This window comes from Panthera uncia, chromosome X, assembly GCF_023721935.1.
Source record: "Panthera uncia isolate 11264 chromosome X, Puncia_PCG_1.0, whole genome shotgun sequence".
Classification (NCBI taxonomy): domain Eukaryota; kingdom Metazoa; phylum Chordata; class Mammalia; order Carnivora; family Felidae; genus Panthera; species Panthera uncia.
Window position 1 is genome coordinate 101,699,074 of NC_064817.1, and position 1,654 is coordinate 101,700,727.

A 1,654-nucleotide genomic window follows, 5' to 3' on the forward strand; every position below is an offset into this window, starting at 1 on the left:
AATGTAAAATAATTGAGAGCCCAGAAATAAGTCCATGCACATATAGTCAACTGATCTTTGACAAAGGTGCCAAAAATACACAATGGGGAAAGGTCAGTCTCTTCAAAAAAAATCACATTGCAAAAAGTGGATATTCATATACAAAAGAGTGAAACTGGATCTGATCTTACTCCATACATAAAAATTAACTCAAAATGGATTAAAGATTTAAACATAAGACCCCAAACTGTAAAACTCATAGAAGAAAACCTAGGTGAAAGCTTCGTGACCTTGGTCTTGGCAACGATTTCATGGATTGGACATTAAAAAGTACAAGCAAAAACAAAAGTAAAAATAAACAGATTGGTCTACATCAAATTAAAATCTCTGTACAGCAAAGAAAACAACCATTAGAGTGAAAAGGCAACTTATGGAATGGGAACAAACATTAGCAAAATACAGATTTGATAAGGGGTTAATGTTCAAAATATGTAGGAACTCCTAAAACTCAGCAGCAAAAAACAAACAAACCTAATAATCCAATTAACAAATGGGCTAAGGACTTGAATAGATATTTCTCCAAAGAAGACATAGAAAGGCCAATAGGTATATGAAAAAAAATATTTAATATTACTAACCATCAGGGAAATGCAAATCAGAAGTACAGTGATATATATATCACTTCACATCTGTCAAGATGGCTATCATAAAAAATACAAAAGATAAGAAGCATTAGCAAGGATGGGGAGAAACTGAAACCCTTATACACTGTTGGTGCCAATGCCAAATGGTGCCAATGCTAAGTAAAAGAGTATGGAAGATTTTCATATAATTAAAAATAGAATTCCTTGTGGGCCAGTAATCCACTTCTGGATATGCATCCAAAAGAATTGAAATCAGAATCTCTAAGATATTTTAGCACTTTCATGTTCATTGCAGCACTATTCAAAATAGCCAAGATGTGAAAACATCTATGGATATATGAATGAACAAAGAAAATGTGGCATGCTTTCCAACCAGGGCCTGCAGAATGGCTCCTGCAAAAAAGGGTAGCAAGAAGAAGGGCCATTCAGCCATCATTGAGGTAGTGACCAGAGAACACACCATCAACATTCACAAGAGGATCCATGGAGTGGAGTTTAAGAAGCATTGCCTCTTGGTCATTCAAAAAGATCCAGAAATTTGCCACGAAGATGAGAATTCCAGATGTGCACACTGACACCAGGTTTAACAAAGCTGACTGGGCAAAGGAATAAGGAATGTTCCATACTGTGTCCATGTGTGGTTGTGCAGAAAATGTAACAAGGATGAAGATTCACCAAACAAGCTCTATACATTCGTTACCTATACACCAGTCACCACTTTCAAAAACCTACAGTTAATGTGGATAATAAGTAATCACTGATTGTCATATAAAGGAATAAAACTGAAAAAAAGAAAATAAACTAAAATAACTAAAATAAGCCCATCACAGAAAAATAAAACCTACATGGTTCTATTTATATGAGGTCTCTAAAATAGTGAAAATCTATATAAATAGTGAAAATCTATATAAAAATGTTGATTAGTGGTTGCCAGGGGCTGTAGAAGGGAGAAATAGTCATGACGTTTCAGTTAAACAAGATAAATAAGCTCTAGAGATCTGTTGTACAACATAGAACCTATAGTCAACAAC

The 1,654-nt window shown here is 34.5% G+C and overlaps 1 pseudogene; it reads left to right on the top strand.

The window, feature by feature from the left end:
• Nucleotides 1-970: 970 nt before the first annotated feature.
• Nucleotides 971-1,384, top strand: LOC125931393 (60S ribosomal protein L31-like; annotated as a pseudogene).
• Nucleotides 1,385-1,654: the final 270 nt, after the last annotated feature.